General features: G+C 44.6%; 1 protein-coding gene across 1 annotated transcript in view; it reads left to right on the top strand.

Moving 5' to 3' along the window:
- The window catches only part of MYO10 (myosin X), a 210349-nt gene that overhangs the window by 150486 nt on the left and 39766 nt on the right, over window positions 1–20097 (top strand). The gene's annotated exons all lie outside the window — the stretch shown is intronic.

Genomic DNA, 20097 nt, shown 5'->3' with positions numbered 1-20097 from the left:
CTTTTTCGGGGTTCATTTGTTTTTGTATTAACTCTGAAACATTGGCTTGTGTATTTGATTCATGGACATCATTACGTCAATTCCAATAAAGCTTGGACTACTGAATTTATATCGGACCCCACTTGCAGCTCCTAGGGCCTTTTAGTCCCAGGTGCCATGTAAACTGAGGTCCTCCGTGGAGGTAGAGGGGCAGTTTGGACCTCGTTATGACGTCATTTGGTTTGGATTTCCAGGATTCTCACACACCTGTCAGTCCTCTGAGCCCGGTAGCAAAGGTGCAAAAAGGTACAAAAAACTGTAAAACTCGATGCACCTGACCATCTCTTAAAGCAGTCATTGTCTGTAGCCTGGTGGCATCAGCAGATGGGCCACTTCTACTTGGGAGCGCTTGCTGTCTAGAGCTGAGCTGGAGGCACTTCCCGGTTTACACATACTTGGGGCTCTGCCAGGGTCCGCAGAGTGAAAGCCTTTCCCTTCTCATGCTTGATTAGAAAAAAATGAGCTACAATACAATCATCAGTTGTTCTCCATGACTCATCTTGCCTGCTCCCAGCACATCCACGCTCCTTGTTACAACATGTTGACGTAGTTACATGATTGCGAAGGTGGTTTGGAACTAATGGAAGAGCCTTTAGCCACTGGCCTGGATGCACAGGCTTTTTTGTTCTCTGTTCTGGTCATTTTGGTAACCAGCCTCACGCACAGATTGCCCTCTGCTGGGTGCTGTGGGGGCATAAAGGGATAGACACCCTTTCGTTGCATATTAAGTCTATTGAGGATTGGGTGCTAAAATCTAGGAAGCAGCGAAGACGTGAACAGATTATGTCTGAATCCTTTCTGTCTCTGTTCATGATCCCTGACCAGCCTCAAATGCCAAAACACTGATGGGGGTGCATGGGGAGTCGGACCAGGAGCATTTGCGGAGTGTTCCCCAGCATATATCATCGTAGTGGTTGTAGTCCCACAGTTTTCTTGCCTGAATCACAGAACTTGAACTCTGTCTCAACACTTATTCTTCCCAGCCTAGTGACAGTGAGCCAACCTGGGCCTGTTTTTCTACATATTCTGGGGCTAACGCTGCAAGGCTATCATAATTCTCAGAGAACAAGTTGATTTTTTTGCTGCTTGCTAGAGAATAAGGCAGTCTGTCCTTTAGACAATAAATGGGTGACTCCTTAAACATTTTTGGATTACAGTAATTAATGAAGATGTATCAGGAGGCCGTGTATCACGGTGGACTAAGTGAGGTTTTACAGAAAATGCTGTACTCACCGTCTCCAGGCACGTGTCACTGGTCTTTGAGTCCGCAGTGTTCTCGTTGATGGAGTAAGGACAGAAGTCATCCCTTTTTTTAAGATTTTATTTATTTATTTGCCAGAGAGAGCATGCACAAGCAGGGGGAGCAGTGGGCAGAGGGAGGGGCAGGCTCCCCACTAAAGCAAGGAGCCCAACACGGGACTCGATCCCAGGACCCTGGGGTTCATGATCTAAGCCGAAGGCAAATTAACCAACTGAGCCACCCAGGCATCCCAGCAGTCACTCTTTTTTAGGGTGGTTACAAGGATTGACTGTGATCATGTCTGTAGAACCCCCAGCTCAGACTGGCACACGGTGGCCACCGATGGTAATTATCCTGCTGGTCCTTACGGAAAGAGGCAATGTGTATGTCTTGGAGGAGACCACCGATGGCAATTGTGTGGCAGTCCCAGCAAATCGGGGTGTTCATTTCCTCTCATGACCTATCATTTGTATTGATTCACCACTCACTGAAGTTGACACTGCACCCTCAAATAGAATTTATTAAGGACCTATATTCATTTTGAGGTAAATGTAGAAAAAGACCCATTTGTGGGAAAAGTATTATTAGAACCCTGAAGACCATTCTTTAAATCCAAGAATGGGGAAAGCGGTTATGGTCAATTGGATCCCTAAAGGAAGTGGATAGATAGGTTATTCTGAGGACAGGTGAAGAGAAAAGAACGTTTTATTGTCATACGTGTTTTCTGTTTGGTGTGTCTTTCTCAGGTTTCGGAATGTGTTCTGTATACGTATCCCTTTTATTTTTTTTTTGCCATTTTGCTTGGGTAGTGGAAGGGTCTTCAACTTAAAACTCTTTTGTACTGATTCTCAGACACCAGGGTCATGAAGAAATGTGCCAGACTGCAGATGAGCTGGTGTGGCGCATCCCGCATTGGGCTCTTTAACCATGGGGGGGACAACGGGGCGGGGCGGGGGGCATCCGATTTAAGCATCTTGAGTAGAACAGCTCCGAAGCCTGGCCCCTCCCTCTGGCTGCGGAGTCCTGTCGAGGCCCCAGGGATGGGAAGAACCTGGCCTTTGAGGATTGCCTGACCTCCCGTTTCCTAGCAACTCCCAAGTGCTCAGTGGAATATTTTGTGCTGTTCCTAATTTATACTTAACAGATACTGGCTGTGTTTAAGGCTGGCTAATTTCCCATTATGACTTGCAGACAACCACTTTAATACATGAATAAGCAAGAGAAAGGACTCCTGGGAGGCTGTACTCACCGGCACCCCCTTCTCACCAGGACTTCATTTTCCTTCTAGAAAGTAGAATTTACCAAGGACTTGCGAACACATGGCCATTTCCCCACAGAGACAGGCTGCACTGAAGAGTTTTCAAGTAAAATTCTTTTCTTTGACATTTTTTTCTGATATCCCAGCCCATATTCATGACTATTGATAAGTCTGCTACATCCATTATCAGAGCAGCAGCTCCTTCCTTAGCTGTATTCTTGTCAGCAAATGGAGCGACCACTTTCTGTTCCTTCCTGCGTAAATGAGGCGATAGGATGGGGTGATTCTCATGCCCCTTCCAGCCCTCAGCTAACAGGCATCTGATGAAATCCTACTCTTTCTAATAATTGACGTCTCTCATTTGGGGGCTCAGATTTTTCCCAGTTGCCATTTTTATTTTCATACTTTTTGTACCCGTTCACAGACTCCTCAGTCCTTATTTGCCTTTGTAGCAATTGTCTCTGGGAACTCCTTTTCCTTCGTATCCTAGCTTAAACTTAAGAATGATGATCTTCATCTCTGATCTTCATCTCTCAGTGGCTCAGAAGTTTTTTGTCTCTGAAATTCAACACCTGAAAGCAAGAGACCACCGGTCTATTCTCCCTTCTCCTGATTATTATCTGTAGACTAATTTCTGCTCCCACGGTGGTCTTAGTACCAACTGAGCAGCACTGCACTATAAAAATAATAACTCTGGCCAAGCGTTACAGATGTGCGTCTGACAGATTTTCCAGGCTGTGGACATGGAAGCATGGAGGGCCACTGGGCACATGTCCCTCCTGTCTTGCACCTCATCCCCTGCTTTTTGTCTTCGGGCTCAGCATCCTTCTAGCATTGGCATAACCTTGGTGATGGTGTGAGTGAGTCGGTCCGGTCCACGGCTACGTTAGTGGTTTCGTGGCTGGCTGGCACCTCCTCGCCAGCGTCTGTGAGGAGACACAGCCGCCCTCCTAATGCGTATTTCTCAGCATGATTTTTCAGAGCGAGTGTGAATAAAAGGGCCTCTGACCTATTCAGTATGGTGGACGGAGCAATTGAAATAGAACAGTGATGGACAGTGAGATTGAGGTTTAGTTTAGCAAGATAAAGGGTTTAATTATATTCACTAGATAAAATGGCAACAGCTTATACCCAAGAGGGAGGCTGCTTTAAGAGGATTTCCAAATGGGATTTATGCTAAGGATCAGACCTTCTGTCATCTTTACCAGGGTCTGTGGACCATTTAGAGCAAACCTGTGGTCTCCCTCCTGTCCGCCCCCCACATTTCTCTGTGTTTTTCTGAGTCTCTTTCAACACACATTAATTGACTCTCAAGATTGATTTATAGATACAGATATATCTCGAACTCCCAACCTCTGATTTTAAATTTATATGACCTCTTCGGAATTTAAATGTGCCCTATCAGCCCACCCTCTTGTCCTTCCACTGTTATTACTCTGTTTGATGGGACTTATTTCTTTTTCTTGCCTAGACCTCAGTCCCCTAGTTTCTCTCTCTCTCTCTTTTTTTTAAGATTTTATTTATTTGACAGACACAGCGAGAGAGGGAACACAAGCAGGGGGAGTGGGAGAGGGAGAAGCAGGCTTCCCGCCGAGCAGGGAGCTCGATGCGGGGCTCGATCCCAGGACCCCGGGATCATGACCTGAGCTGAAGGCAGACGCTTAATGACTGAGCCACCCAGGTGACCTCCCTAGTTTCTCTTAATCTCCCCGTGGACTCACTCTGTAATTTCATTTTATGCCCCAGTTGGATTCATTGGTGGGCCTTAATTTTTTTTTTTTTTTATTGGAACACAGCATACATATTTTTAAAAGTGCTCAGATCATAAGTAACGTGCTTTGAAAGATCTCTGTGTGAGCCCAGACACAAGAACAGCGGCCCACGGCAGGGAGGAGAGCAGTTTAGTTATGAATTTGGGGCTTCGGTAAAGACCCTGGGCTCACTGACCTTTGTCCAGATTGCCAGCCTTGTCTTAGATGATGCCCACATTGTCCTCTCTGATCCCACCATGTCACTAGAGGATATAGAGAAATGTGCTGTGATTGGTTCTAGGACATGTCTGCGTCAGCCCTGGAGGAGGAGACCTCCCTGCCCTCAAAGACTTCCCACACTCCCGAACCTGATGTGAGCCTTCCAACTCTGGCGCATGACCTCACCTTGTAATCCGGCAGAGGACTGAGAACATCTGTCACTAGCGAACTCGCCTGCCCTCCTCCACAGTGTCCCCTCCCTCCCTCTGTCAGGTTCTCAACGACGCGTTGAGTACAGTGTTCCCAAGAACTACGCTGTCCAAGCCTCTTGGCTATGTGGCTGCTTCACATGAGGCCACCAACTCGTGGTTCTCATTGTGACCACAGGGCGCTCAGTCCATGCCTTCTGTCTTTGATTCTGACTTCTCTGACCTAGATTTGAACTTGACCACAGCCCTGGGATGTCCATCTGGCTTTGGCATCACGTACCAGCTCATGTTGTCAGTGATGACGTCTGCTCTGCTATGTCTTCTGGATATTTGTGAAGTTTACTGTATTAACCACAATAGCATTTTCAGCTGTACAGCAACCTTGTGTTTCCACCAGGGATCTGGATGTTTCTGGAGCCTAAGCCCATTCCCCACTGCTGCTGCTTTCTTCCCAGGGGTAATCCTTCCCTTCCTCCACAGGACCTCTTCCATCTAACTGCAAGTCATATAGGTGGGTCACAACACTTGCTTCCCCTCAGTCTCCCTTTAGGAAATGACTCTTAAGTGACAGGACACAGAATATCTCAGCCGACAGTGACCTACACGATTTATACATAGAAGTATCACATTTAATCAGCATTTGTTTAGAGGCTTCACAGTATTGGGGCTTCACATCAATGTATCTGCAGTTCTCTTGGTCCTTCCTCAAGGTTGCAAAATGGCTGCCGTAGGGGCAACCATCACATCTTCACAGAATATCTTCATTCAGTTAACAGCTAGTTTTTGAGTGTCTCTTTGTCCCTTTGGGATGCATCTCTGAATCAAGCCAACAAAGATTTGGTCCTCTTAGAGTAAGTATTAACCCGTGAAAGGAATCAGGGTAGGGCCAAAAGAGCAGCTCTCCTTTTATTCAGAAGGAAAAGTCCTCCCTCAGTAGGTTTGCCCCAGTCCACAGGAAGCTTGGGAGAGTGAGTGTCTGGCAAAGGTGGGTGGGTTTGCCTGGTTGGCTTGGAATGATCTCATTCCCAGGACAGTTGTCCTGAGTACAGTGGGAGTTCCATTAGCAAGGGAGGATTGATGGGCCCCACCAGCAAATAACACTTTACATGAGGAGTAGAGCGGATGAAGATGGAAAGATGGAAATACAAAAATATTTGTAACTTATGTACAGCTCAGAGAACTTTTTGGGATGTGATATCAGATTTTCTTTTTTTTTTTTTTTTTTTTAAAGATTTTATTTATTTATTTGACAGACAGAGACACAGCGAGAGAGGGAACACAAGCAGGAGGAGTGGGAGAGGGAGAAGCAGGCTTCCCGCGGAGCAGGGAGCCCGATGCGGGGCTCGATCCCAGGACGCTGGGATCGTGACCTGAGCCGAAGGCAGACGCCTAACGACTGAGCCACCCAGGCGCCCCGGGATGTGATATCAGATTTTCTGAATAAACATTTAACATATAACAGTTTTGAGGAAGAAGTTAAATAGATTTACGTAACTTATATTTTTTAAAGATTTTATTTGAGAGAGAGAGAGTGTGTGAGCAGGGGGAGGGGCAGAGGGAGAAGCAGACTCCCTGCTGAGCCCGGAGCCTAAGGAGGGGGAAGGGCTAGATCCCAGGACCCTGGGATCATGACCTGAGCCCAAGGCAGACGCTTAACAGACTGAACCACCCAGGCGCCCCTTATTTGTTGAGCCTGATTTGACGTTAAACAATAGAAAGGGAAATAATTCCTGTACTTCATGCAAAATTAAAATTGTAATAACAGATTTGCGTACACATGATTATCAAGGAATTTCTTATAAGCATTGCCCAACCTTGACATTGGTATCTTGTAGAACCGCACTTCTCACACTGTGTGTGTGGCAAGAGAGTGGTTCTTTTTTATTGCCAATTTGTCGTGGAGTGGGAAGTTCGATGGTGCGTCCATATCGAATTGCTGTTAAAGATCCTGAGCGCTTTGCTCCCACTTCTGGTGTCTGTCTCATCGTGGACCAGCACCCGTTACCAGCCACACTTGGAGGGTTGCCCTTCTGGTTCTTCCGCAAGGAAGAAGAGCGCAGAGTCTACTCACGGGTCCTAGTGCTTAGGACCTAGTGCTTAGCAGCACGTCACCTTGGGCGAGTCACTCTAGTTACACCGATTCGCTTCTTCCATGTCTATAAGGAAATCCTGTTCCCGGCTTACCCACTTGTCTTTATTTACAGGGTACTGGGAGATTTGATTGAGGTAAAGAAAATCTTTTGTGCAGAGTAGCCCATATTTAAATATTCGACACCATTATTTGCTGTTTGGCTTTTAAAATCAGGGAGAAAACCAAAGCTTTTTTCCCCGGTAGTGAGAATTTCTTATCAGTTTAAATAGCAACTCTATTTAAACAGCCCAGGGGTTCTGTTTTGCAGGAACATGCTGCTTTTGGTCTTCCCCAAGTGAGGGGCAGAGGGCGTCCACAGGAAAGCCCCCCCGGTACCTCGTCCCCCAAGAGGGGTCTGGCGTGCAGGCCTGAAGGCTGGGAACTTCCTGCGGGGTTTCCTGGGAATTCATGGCCCAGAGGGAGGCAGGCTTGGGGGCGTCTCTGTCCTGTATGTGCAGGAAAGGCGGGAAGGAAGCCCAGCCGTGTGCAGTATTCTGCATGCATGGCCGTGGAGAGGAACTCAAGTCAGAGCAGCAGGTGCAGGGGCTGTTGTTAAAAGCAGGAAACCGGAAAGGAATGAGAATGGAAGAAAGACACTGTGGAGGAGGGCAGGCTTGCATTCTTGTAACGCAAGGAAGCATTCGACCGAACGTTAAATACGTGTGGCTTTCAGGCCATTTGTGGGGTTTGGAAACAAGCATGTGACGCGAGCACAATGGTCGCTGAGACTCAAATGGGTAAATGTCCCCTGGACACAATTAAAGACAAAGTGCTTGTTCTGAACACCAGGGAGCTGGCCCTTAGCCGTAGCCTTTCCAGGCGTTTACTTGCCAGGTTTGGGGAACAGATCGATCGGGGTGCCCCCTTTTTGGCCTCTTCAGTCTAGCTTTATTACAGACCCCCCGCAGTGGTGCGCTTTTTTTAGTGTTATTATAGATGCTAAAGACGCTGGGTTCAGTAGCCTGTTAAAAGTAAAGCCAACTGAATGTCCTAGGAACCTTCTGGAGTGACATTAGAAACTTCGTATAAATTTATTAGGAAAAATGAAATCTGTATGTTTTGCTTGAGAATTGTGTTGTTATTTAGCACTTTATTTGAAGTTCATGGAAATTCTTCATGTCTAATTTCTTTAGAATCATTAGCCTCATGGAAACTGCCTGGGGTGTTTTTCATCTTTGAATAATGGATCATGTTTTCGGTGAAAAGTAATATATTTTGGTTTGGTCTCTATATAAGCCTTGTATTGAAAGAGTTTGACAGTTCATTTTATATAAAAATATGCTCCAAGTATCAAAGGCAAATAGAATTATGTTAAGCCTTGCTCTTTTTCTCAACATCCTCCTAGAGTCAGGGCTCAGCCTAATTTGTTAGAGCAGCACTGTCCAGTGGAAATAAGTTGTGAGTCCTATATGTCATTTAAGATTTTTCCAATTGCCACATTCAAGTGCAAAAAGAAATCAGTTTTTGTGAAGTTAGTTTTAATAATATACGTTAGCCCAATATAGCCGAAATGTTATTTCAACATGTACTAAATTTCAAAATCATTATGAGGTATTCTACATTTCTTCTTCTATTGATTGTTTTTTTTTAAATCTGATACATAATTCGCTGCAGACTGCAATTTTGTTTGCACTCTTTGATTGCACTGTTTACCTGGCTTTCATTCTCTCCCGGGTCGGTTGGCATACTTTTTCTGCAACTGGCAAAATAGTAAATATTTCAGGCTTTGCCGTTGTCGTGTGAAAGAATTCACGGACAATGCGTGGCTGTGTTCCAAGAAAACTGTGTTTACAAAACCAGGTGGCAAGCCAGATGTGGCTCCCAGGCTGAAGGCGGCCAACCCCTGCCCTGACGAAGTGTGCTGTCTCCTTAGAGTTTTAATCCTCAGAAGTTGACTACTGTTTTGGTGTAAAGCTACCAACATAGCTATTGTGATGACTTTCATTCAAGAATATTCAGGAAAAATGTACCAGGAAACAAAGTCCATGGTTAAAGAATGAAAATTTTGGAACCACAGGAACTTCCCATCCCCCTTTCTGAACTTGGACCTTGTAGGGCAGACAGTGCAAGGTAGGGGTTCATGGTGCTGGCCCGGCCCTCACTGTGCCCGGCTCCGTCTTGGAGCAGCTTTGCGAGGCTTGTAAGTTACCCTCTCTGTGCCTCAGGTTACGCATCTTTAACATGGGGGCGATCATAATCCCTACCTTACAGAGTTGCTAAAATTAAAGCGGCACCTGGCTGGCTCTGTCGATAGAGCATGCAACCCTTTTTTTTCTTTTCTTTTAAGATTTTATTTATTTATTTGTCAGAGAGAGCGCAGAAGCAGGGGCAGCGGGGGCGGAGGAGAGGGGGCCTCGATCCCAGAACCCTGGGATCATCATCTGAGCCGAAGGCAGACGCTTAACCACTGAGCCACCCAGGCGCGCCGGGCATGCAACTCTTGATCTCGGGGTTGTAAGTTCGAGTCCCACGTTGGGTGTAGAGATTATTTCAGAATAAAATCTTAAAAAGTTCAGTAAAAGCTAGCATTATAAAGTTGGTGTAATGTCTGGCACATGGTGAGTTCCTGGTATGTTAGCCTTCCTCGTTGCTGCTCCTCTTTTATTACTAGTACTGCTATTACTAGTCCCGTTGCTACCACCACCACAGTAGGGACTCATGAACACAGAGCAGTCCGTGCACCAGAACAGAAGCGCTTCAACGGGATCAGGCACCCACGGGTGGTCGTAGTAGCTGCTTGCATGGGGTCACTTTGGGCTCGGACTTGTCGACAAGGAGAGGAGCTCCTGCGCTCTGGGGACGCTTGGGCAGAATCTGCAGGGATTCCGGTATTAGAAGAAGTGATGCCTGTCCTGGTAACTGCCGTGTGGCGTGACTTCCGTCACTCAGTCTTTGGACCTGTTGCATGAAAACACCGCAGCTGCCCTTCCTGCCTTCCCGGGTGGTAGAGCTGAGTGCGGGCTCCCCTGTATGTATGTAGTTTGGAAGCTGCAAAGTGCTATGCAGATGTTGTTAGCTAGGAGCATTTCCTGAGGAGTTGGCTCTCTTTGCCTTCTATTACACATTTAATTTGATCATCATAGGCTGACGTAATTCATAGAGCAGTTGGAAGGATTGAGATGCCTGTAGAATGCTTAATTCGTTGGTGGAAACATAGCTCCTGTTCAGTGAGTAGTAGCTGCTGTTTTTATTAAATTAGTTTAAGACACAGCCTTTTATCATAATCCATCCCTGTAGATTTCTGTGCGTCCTTTGGACTAGAAATACATTAAATGACCTTGTTATGTAGCGTGACAAACTCCCACATTTCCATGGTCTGACACACTGCAAGATGGTGGCACACATAAAATCATGACACTCCGCATAGAAGACTGACAGAATTAAGTCACTAGAGTGTTATCAGTAATTACTTTCTGGTTGATTAAAATGTCAAACTAACAAGGACACCGTGTAAAGTGGGAGCTGAGGGAGTCTCCCGCAGGGTGATCTTGTCCTAGAACAAAGCCTCTCTGACAGGAGGCATCTCTCTAATCCTGTTGCCTTAGAGGTCGAGGCTGGGCAGAGATGTGGAGGTTATAAAGCTTCACGTGGGAGCAGTCGCCTTCCAGTTCTCCGTGCTCCTAACCACGGGCCATTGAAAGTACAGGACTGCATTCGCCACGAAACAAAGGGACTCTTGAGAGCCAGGATAGGGGTGTGGACAGGAAGCGCTCTGGTGTGGGGACTCCGCCGTTCCACTCTTTTAATTTCCTTTCATTCAGTAAAATCTGAATAGAATACAGCCAAGAGTAGAAACCAGCGAGACGTCCTCCCTAGGGACTAGCTGATGAAGTACGTCCTGGTAGCCGCTGTGCGGCTGGTGGAAAGAACATGGGGCACCTGTGTGTCCTAACAGCGATGTCTTTAGGTGAGAACAAAATGTAGGGCATGCTTTCATTTGCCTTTTTTTTTTTTTCTTTAACAAAGCTTGTGTGTGTGTGTACCTGTATGTGCTTGTTAGGTGTGTGTAGAATGCACACACGGTCGTGTGTTCGTTACATGCATTGAATATGTCCAGACGGAGTCTCCGGAAGCTGGCCAGAGTGGTTTTCTCCAGGAGAGCTGTGGGATTTTCACTGTACACATTCTCTGTATTTCTGATTTAAAAAAAAAAAAAAAAAAAAAAAAAAAACAACTTTGGATGCATTATTCTGTCATTTCACCATAACTTAATGGAGAAATGAGACTACTTTTATTTCCCAATTTCTTTTACATTCGTCCCCAAACTCCATACTGAGAAGTTACTTGATTGTGTTTTGCAGCTGAACTGTTTCCTATAGAAACACATTCTGGTTATGTCCTATAAGTAGTTAAGAAAAAGAATGGGATATTGAGCTGTGTTTTGGGCATGTTCTCTAGAAACACATTTTGAGGACCGCTTGGACCTTGTGGCTGGCATCCTTAAGAGTTCCAGTTACGCCAACTCCAGAACAGAGTTTTTCTGCTCCTGTTTTCATAAAAGTAAATCAAATCTAGTTGGATAGAATTTGTTTTAAGGTTTTCTTGCAAAATTCGCCCTCCAACAGTGAGAAACCTGGCTCCCGCCACCCGCCATCCGTCTATTTAATTGTACAGTAGTAGCGGAATTGTGAACCTGTCATTCCCAGGGGAGAACTCTATCAGCTACGGTACGGTGTGTCTATGCAGCTCCCTTTGCCCTTAGTCTTGCATACAGACCCCATTTCCAAAGGTACTTAAGACGGCCCCGCCCCCAGTCCTTCAGTGAGGTGGTTTTCAGGCCTTTGTAATACATTGAGATTCTTTTGTGACAATATACATTACTTCCTGGGATCCTCCAAGGTTCACTCTTGTGCTTTAAAATTCTCCGGATCTGGGCAAGTGTATCATGTGGTATATCCACCATTACAGTATCATACAGAATAGCCCCACCAACCCAAAAGGTCCCTGTGCTTTACCTATTCATCCCTCCCCGCTGAGTCCCCGGGAACCACTGCTGTTTATACTCTATAGCTTTGCCTTATTCAAATGCCATATAATTGGAACCAAGTAGTAGACACGTATGCTCATTTCAGGCTGTTTTCCTGGAGCACTATGATTTAAGGTCCCTCCCTGTTTGGGGAGCTTGATATCTCTTTTTTAAAAATCTCTGAATAATATTGCATTATATGGCTATACCACAGTTTCTTCGGCCATTCACCTATTGGACGACGTCTTGATTGCTTCTAGATTTTGACAGTTCTGACTAAAGCTGTTACGAATATTCACCTGCAGGTTTTTGTGTGTTCGGTTCAGTTGGCTAAATCCTTAAGAGCATGCTTGCTGGATCATATAAAACTGTGTTTAGCTTTATGAGAAACTGTCTTCCAAATTGGCTTTATCATTTTGCATCCAGCCAACTGTGAGTTAGCATTCCTGTTGGCCCACATCTTCGCCATCATTGGGTATTTTCAGTTTTCTGGATTTAATCATTCTAACAGGGGTGTGGAGGTATCATTGTTTTAATTAGCAATTTCCTAAAACAACTGCTGTTGAGTATCTTTCCATATGCTTAGTAGCCATCCCTAAATCTTCTTTGATGATGTGTCCAGATCTTTTCCCTACTTTTTACCTTGGGTGGTGGTTTTCATATTGCTGAGTAGAAAGTGTTCTTCTGTATGTTGGATACAGTATTTTTTCAGATAAATATTTTTTAAATCTTTTCCCAGTGTATTGCTTGTCTTTTCATTGTCTTAACAGTATCTTACACAGAGAAGTTAATCAATTTTTCCTTAGATGAACTGTCTTTTGATATCGTTTCTAAGTCCTTGCCAAATAAGTACCCTGGAAAAGGCTGTAAACAGAACCACAGTTTTTTTTTTATGTAACACCGTAGTATAAGAGTGTGTGTATATGGTGTGTCGGGACCAATGGTAGGCAATTTAGTGACAAATTCATAAAATTTAGACCCTCCCCTGAGAGAATGTATCATCTACTGGGGACTTCACATGAATATGTCTAATGGACATGCAAATATACGTGCCAGGAGAAAACGCATGGTCAAGGTCACATCCTAAGGCAAGTACACGTGTGCTGCCAAGGGAAGGGGAGGTGACAGATGGCGCCGGTCAGATGCCTCAGGAACAGGTTTATGTATTGAGGAGGGTATGTTTGAGAGACCCCTAAAACATCCATGAAACTCACCAGTTAGAGACAACGGGAGGAACGGGTGGTGAGGCTAGCCCCAGCTGAGGAAGACAGGAAGTGACGGCTTTAGTCCAGAAACAGCTAGGGTTCTCTAGAACTTGAATAAAATGTAGGGTTTGCCGAGCTGTGTGTTGACTGGAAGGCTGGCTGGAGCCATAGTGTGGGGCCTGGAATGTGAGATTGAAGCCTTTGTCTGGGCTTGGTGTGCGCTGGGAGTTGGTGAGCAGGGGCACAGCATGGCTAAAGTGGCGCCTCAAAGATTCTGCATGTGCGTGTGTGTGTGTGTGTGTGTGTGTGTGTGTGTGTGTGTGTGATCTGTTCCAACTTCTCCTTTCCAGTCGGGTAGTTGGGGTTTGCGTGGCTCTGAGGTGAACACAGCAGCTTCCAGCTGTAATAGTTGAGCGTTTTCTCCTCAGGGTTGGTGACCGCCCTTGGCCGGGAGGGGTGTCGTGTGAAGGCTGTGCCTGGGGAGGGAGAAATTTCCAGCTCTGTAATCTGACCTCCAGGACTGATGACAGCTTTTGCCAGTCAGTGTCACCATGTTGCTTCCCGTTCCTCACCTGGGAGGGGGCAGGGGGTGGCCTCTTTTCTAGGGGAAGTGAGTTTCTGCCTCTTTGCTCAAAATGCAAAGTTAGCAAACTGTGTAAAGTGTTTAACAACCCGGGAGTGAAATGACTGATGTAAGTACAAAGAACTTTTGTCACTAGTTTAATGGGCTTTTGTTTAGTGCCTGTTCAAGGTCAGGAAAATTATATTGCCGCTTTAGTAACCATGCTTTTGAAAACTCTTCAAAGCGCGATAAACCTCTGTTCAATATTTATTAACTGCTTTTGAGAGTTTGATGTAGCAAACACAGCAAATAAAGATTGAGAGGCCTTGCATCTTTTTTTTTTTTTAATTAATTTTTTTGGTTAATTAGTAAGGTGAGGATAGGCGTCCCATTGTAAGACTTTCTCAGTCATTACAGGGCTGGGAATGATAGTTTATTAGTGTAACATAATTGACTTTGGATAAGCCTTTCTGGAATCTTTGATTTTCTGTAGTTGAAGAAGGGTTATCAGAGGTGAGGTTTATGTTTAAAGGTGAAGAGAGTAAAGGTATATCCGGTAATGGTAATGCAAATACAAATACACCTAAGATACTCAATCCTCTCTGTAAGGTTGGTTGCAGTGCTTCTCCCCGACTCCGGAATATTTGCTTACCAAAATAAAGAATCTTGTAAGGGTTCTTTTTATTAAATAATTAGCTTGTTTTATATTTCTTAGGATGCCAGGGACTAATCCAACATAATATGGACTATGAAATAAGTCCCTCAGTTGCAGACCTAATATGTATGTAAATAAAGGTGAATGTACTTCATATGGAAAAAGTAGGTCAGGATCCATTTAAAAATATGAGGAAGAAATAGGACCCTTTAATTTTAGAATGTTATACTACTCACTTTGAGAAACAGTCTACCAAAGAGGTGGGAGATTAAGTCTTGTGAGACAGAAAGTTAAAAATTTTTTTCTGTTAAGCTACTAAGGGCAGTAAGGAAGGCACTTGTCGGTAAAATATTCAGATCTCGTTTGGTTTTTCTGTGCTCCGAGGACTTGGATTGTCAGGCCTACGGCTTGTTGCCGTGTTGCATTCTAAGCAGATTGGAGCCAATCTCCAATTTGGACCCAGTTGTTTGTTGGGTCCAAACAGAAACGGGCATTTCGTGCTGTAACCTGGAAGGTTGCTCTCAGTCTATGGAAGGAACTTCCAGTTTCCTCTTCTACAAGATGGAATCATCTGCCCTTCTCACCCCCCCAGTCAGAGTAGAGAAGTACCTTCTCCCTGAAGTCCTGGCTAGCCCCGCACCAAACCCTGTGGACCTCTGCGTGGCAAGCCAGATTCCCACTCTTCCTGAGTTCCCAGGCCTCCTTGCCTGGTTTCTGAAATCTCTCTCAAATGCTGAGAAGCACGAGAACTTTGAGGGTCCATCGATAATGAACTCGCTCTATTTTCTTAAGTAAGCACAGATTGAATGTCCTCGTACTGTAGACAGGTGGCTATTTCCAAGTTCGCTGACACCCTTCTTATTATCTTTATGCAATATTTATGAAATTATGAAAGGCTAGGTAATGTTCGGGGTAATCAGCTTCATTAATACATAAATGCATTTATTTCTGTCTCTGATTGTGAAGCGTCTCCCCTGTCCTGGGTCCCTGTTTATCAGCACCTCTCTTGCCCTTTATTTAGATTTGAAGCTGCAGAAGGTAGGGCTTGCTCGTAACTGGATTTTGGGGGGGAGGTCTTAGCATGTTCTCAGTCATTTGTTTTGTCTAGGCATTCTGAAATCTTTTTAAGATGGTAGGGGAAAATAGTTTTCCTCATTATTATTATTATTATTATTATTTTAGAATTGAATTACCTGAAACAAATACATTCAATCCTGTCTCCAGGATGAAGACTTTCCCTCACATTCATTGCTGCTTGTCCATTTTATTTTTTAATTTTTTATTTATTTTTTAAGATGTACGTATTTATTTTAGAGCGAGCACGTGCAGGAGGGGCAAGAGGGAGAGAGAATCTCAAGCAGACGCGGCGCTGAGTGCGGAGCCTGACCCAGGTCTGGATCCCACGACCCTGAGATCAGACCTGACCCGAAACCAAGAGTGGGACGCTTAACTGACTGCACCACCCAGGCGCCCCACTGCGTCCATTTTAAATGCCTCCATGTCTTGTGTGGCATTTAAAATACTTTAAAAAACTGGCTTTATTTAGATAGAATTCACATACCATACAATTGACCCATTTGAACTGTACAATTTGGCGGGTTTTTGTATGTTCACAGATAAAGTGCACCCATCACCACTGTCAGTTTTAGAACTTTTTCATCAGCTCACAAAGAAACCCCCTACCGTTGGCCTGCCCCCTCCCACACACACACACACACCTACCTACCCCCACTGCTTCCACCAGCCCTAGGCGGCCACGACTCTGTGTCTGCAGAGTTCCCTTTCTGGACATTTCATATGGATGGAATCCTATAATATGCACGTGATTTTTTGTGACGGGCTTCTTTCACTTAGTAAAATGTTCTAAGGGTTCATATAGTGTGTATTAGTGCTTCATTCCTTTTTAGGACCAAATAATACTCCATTGTGTGAATAGATAAACTATATTTTGTTTATACATTCATTTGGGGTTTTTGTTTAGTTTTCATTTTTTTTAAAAGTAATCTGCACCCAATGTGGGGCTCAAATTCATGACCCCGAGATCAAGAGTCACATGCTCTACCAACTGAGCCATCCGGGCACCCCATGCATTCATCTGTTGGTGGACATTTAGGTTGTTTCTACTTTAAAGTATTCTTCCAGTAGCTTCACACTTGGTCTCCTTGCTTCTCTTTCCCTTTTTCACTCTATTCCATGCAGGACCTCTAGAATCCACTCGATATCTGGGTTTTTTTACCTTGTAAAAAAATGTTATTTATTAAACATCTTCAAAGACATATAGCCATGTAGGAAAATAGTCATATTGTATATACGTGATTATCTCCTTCGTTCAGTGCAGCCTAATTTTTTCATTCCCTTTTTTCCTAGCAACTTTTCTTCCCAGCGTCCGTAACAGCGCCTCCAATCCCAATAAGGACTAAACCTGAGCCTTCCTGTGCTTTTCTGCACATACGTATCTAGATTTAGACAGAAATACCTCAGAGATATTGTGGGTTTGGTTGCAGACCACTGCAATAAAGTGAGTATCACAAAAAGCGAGCCAGATGAATGTTTTGGTTTCCCAGCACATATAACATTATATTATTCTGGAGTCTATTAAGTGTGCAGTAGCATTATGTCTTAAAAAAGGTGTGCGTATCTTCATTTAAAGATGCTCAGCACCATCTGAGCTTACAGCAGGGCATAATCACTGATCACAATGGAAAAGTTTGAAGTTTTGCAAGAATTACCAAAACGTGACACAGAGACAAAGTGAGCAAATGCCGTTGGGCAAATGGTGCCAACAGACCTGACAGAGCTTTGCTACAGACCCTCAATCTGTGAAAAACACAGCATCTGTGAAGCGTGATAACACGCGGTAGGCCCGCAGATTCACGCACATGCAGTAAATAGGGCAGGGTTGATTTGTTGTTGTTCTTTTGGGGGGTCTTTTTGTTCCTTCGGGGTTTTTTGGTAAGGTCATTGTTGTACAAAAATGAGATTGTTACACATACTTTCCTGCATCTTTTCTCAGCTTGCCAAAGGCCTGAGAGTCTACTGGTACATCTTTCACTTGGTCTCGTTTTTAATGGCTGCATAATATTTCGTGATGTGCCTGATATCAAAATATCCCTGGCCGTTCTTCTGGTCTTGTTTCCAGTTTTGACGCTGCCGACAAAGGGATCCTTGTACACTTCGGGTCTGACCGCATTCATCTCTTACTCTAAGCCTCTGTTGGTCCTTATCTTGAAAACAATTGCCATCAAAGTTGGGATGCAGGACGCACAGCCGCCCAGGTCCCCTGCACCCCACTTTCTGCCCCAGACTAACAACTGGACACCAGGTTCTTGTTCTGCCTCTTAGCTGTTGTTTGTGCTGCATTCTCTGTGATACGCCCCTTCCCCTGCAGCAATGAAGAGAAGTTGTTAGAGCCCAGACTCTGGGTCAGACCTGGGTTCAAATTATGTGTCCCCCGTACCTCCTCATACTTTGCTTTCTTCTGCATTCCTAAGGAGCTTAATTTTAATGTTTGATATGGTTTTATATTCGGCTTTCTGCTACGTAAGGAATGAGGATTGGTTGGTATACCTGGCACCCTTCTAAGTTGAAGGGTCCTGGGAGACGGAATGCAGCCCCTGTGAGCCTACGCATGGCGGGGCAAGGGCCTAAGGGAAGTGTCTGGACCTTCCTCTTAATGTTGCTGTGAACCTTAAACTGCTTTCAAAAAATTAAATGTCTCAGTGGGGAGTCTGCTCTCTCTACCCTTCCCCCTGCTCATGCTCGCTCGCTCTCTCAAATAAATAAATGAAAAAATCTTTAAAAAAATAAATTAAATGTTAAAAAAACAATTAAGGAAACCATGAAAAGATTAGTGCTTGCCAGGGGTTGGGGGAGGTAGAAATGAGTAGGCGGAGCCCAGAGGAATTTTAGGGCAGCGAAACTACTCTCTATGATCCTCTAATGGTCGATGTATGTCATTATCCATCAAAACCCTTCGAATGCGCAAGACCTGGGAGCCCTGTAAACTGTGGACTCTAGGCTGTGATGATTCATGAGTTGTAACAAATGCAGCGCCCTGGTGGGGGTTGTTGATTAAAGGAAGAAAAAAAAAATCTAGCCCCACTTTTTTTTTTTTTTAAGTCTTCCTTGAGCATGAACCATGAACCCTTGCATATAGTAGGTGTTTAAAGCCCTGGTTTATAGCCATTACTTCCAAAGTCCATGTTATTTGTTGCCATCAAAACGTTAGGCGGTCTCTGTCAGAGCAAACTCCAGCTCTGGAAAACTAGTTCCCAGTGAAGACCAGTGTGTGCTGGTGAAGTTTGGGAAGGAAAATGCCTCTAAGTTGTGACGTGTCCCGCCCCCAGCTGGGTCATCGTTGAACATTAAATTCACCAGAGAAGGAAGTTGAAACTAAAAAGAGAAGCACGGATGGAAATACAGGCTTACCGTGCCCCCCCCCCCCAGTCTCCTGATTGCTGTGTGGGTTGCCCGTGGCAACAATCTGCCTAGAGATCCCCCTTCCTGGTTAAATTACTACACAATTGCACCGCGAGCCTGGAAAGAGCGGCCGCTCCTGGTGGCCCCCTGCCTCCCTGCCTCCCTCCCTGGGCTGTATGAAATCCTACAGCCACACCACACTAATTAGCCCGAGAGTGGAAGGGGTCGTCATGGCGACCGCGCACTTTTTAAAGCACAGGAATGGTGTTCATTATTGTTCAGTGTCTTTAGCTGTGCCCGAAAGGTCAGTGAGGCAGGCATTTTCCATATGAATTTTGGCCTGAGAGCCAAGCTGAAGGTGGAATGTTCCTCGGAGAGGCTGAAGATGGTGAGTGTGGCTGAACTTTTTTGGATAGGGGTGTCCCTTTCGTAATATTTTTTTAGGACGTTCTAGGAACTGGTGCCAAAGGAAGGAATCGTGGGGACATTGTTAAATAAGGGATTGGAAGAAAAGACGCACAGAAAAACAGTGTGGGTCCGGGAAGGGGAGAGATTGAGAGAAGTCTTTGAGCATCCAGTGATTGAATACTAAATTAGTAGGTGTCTGATTACGAATTTAACAAAGTTGAGTAAGCCTGATGCTTTATTCTGTGTTTGTTTTACGTTAGCTCTGTGCTAGTCTTTGTGGATGGCTACTGCTCAGATTATATTCCCAGATAATATAACGGCAGCATGTTAACCAAATACCTCTAGGACTGTTGCCTCTCTCCATGTTTTTAGAACACAAAGATAAGGAACTGGGGGTGACTTTTCACATTTTTATGTTTTTCTTCCTTTTCCAGGGATAAATAATCAAGACTAAAAACCAGGGAGCCACAATTTTTTGGAAGTTTGCCCTAATTTTTTGGCTGTACTCGGGCAGAATACTGCTGAGTAAAGACAAGTTGACCACATTGTTTGTAGAAGGAATTAAATTAAATGTAAGAGAAGTCGGCCTGCTGTAGATGATAGCAGGGTATTCCATCAAAAGCTGTAGGGGAGATTTACAGAGCATTCTTCAAGTGTATTCTTCGCTAGTTTGGGAAGCCTGTGGGACAACATGGCTTTAAGCCTAAATTTGTGTTAATGACCACGTTTATAAGGACTGCAAATTTAAGCCACTCTTTTTCTTTTTTTTTTTTTTTTTTGCACTTTTTAACAGTGTACTTCCATCCTCTCACACTCTTTTTCAGTCATTTTATTTACAGTTGTGTAGGATAAAATACAAATTAGTTCAAGGGACTGGCTGTTTGGATTGAAAAACAAATCATTGCCCAAAAAGCCGAGAGTGGGAAATGGCCTACTTTTGGGCTTTCCCCTGAAAGACCATTGTCCTGTCAGCAATGCTAGTTTGTTTGGTAATGGAGTGGATAAGAGAATACATTTCAGGACATGAAGTTTTGG

This window comes from Phoca vitulina, unplaced genomic scaffold (assembly GCF_004348235.1).
Source record: "Phoca vitulina isolate PV1807 unplaced genomic scaffold, GSC_HSeal_1.0 scaffold17, whole genome shotgun sequence".
Taxonomy (NCBI): Eukaryota; Metazoa; Chordata; class Mammalia; order Carnivora; family Phocidae; genus Phoca; species Phoca vitulina.
This window is presented reverse-complemented; position numbering and strand designations above follow the sequence as displayed.